At 40.3% G+C, this 536-nt stretch overlaps 1 protein-coding gene across 1 annotated transcript in view; it reads left to right on the top strand.

Annotated features, from left to right (window-relative positions):
• LOC110021431 (cytosolic sulfotransferase 14-like) overlaps positions 1-536 on the top strand; it is a 5,658-nt gene that overhangs the window by 3,848 nt on the left and 1,274 nt on the right. The window lies entirely within an intron of this gene.

Genomic DNA, 536 nt, shown 5'->3' with positions numbered 1-536 from the left:
TCTAAAATAGTCATAACACCTCCTTCAACCTCAACTTTGCATCCGTTCTCATCTAACTGGCCAAGACTTATTATGTTGCTTTTCAACATCGGGATGTAGTAGACATTAGTAAGTATTCGATGTTCACCTGCGAAGCCTTTAAACAAAACCAAACCTCTTCCTTGGATTTCTACAATCGAGCCATCCCCAAATTTGACCGACCCTTTAATTGTCGTGTCAATTTCAGCAAATTTTTCGATACAACTGGTCATGTGATTACTTGCACCAGTATCTAAATACCAAGCCTTCTCTCGGGTGTTTTTAAACTTTGACACCACCTTGTCTTCATGCAATAACACCTGCTCGTTCTGTATTGCGTGGTTGAGAACACAAGTTTCTGTCATCAACAGTGCTGGTTCATCTTCGGTTTGCGTTGCAACAAGGTTTGCTTTTTCTCTTCGGTTTGGTTTGGGACACTCTTTTGCAAAATGACCATATTCATTACAATTGAAACACTTAACCTTGGATTTGTCGAAGTTACGTGGCTTTCGGTCTTC

Source organism: Phalaenopsis equestris, unplaced genomic scaffold, assembly GCF_001263595.1.
Source record: "Phalaenopsis equestris unplaced genomic scaffold, ASM126359v1 Scaffold000134, whole genome shotgun sequence".
Taxonomy (NCBI): Eukaryota; Viridiplantae; Streptophyta; class Magnoliopsida; order Asparagales; family Orchidaceae; genus Phalaenopsis; species Phalaenopsis equestris.
Note: the sequence above shows the minus strand (reverse complement) of the source record. Positions and strands in the feature narration are given on the sequence as shown.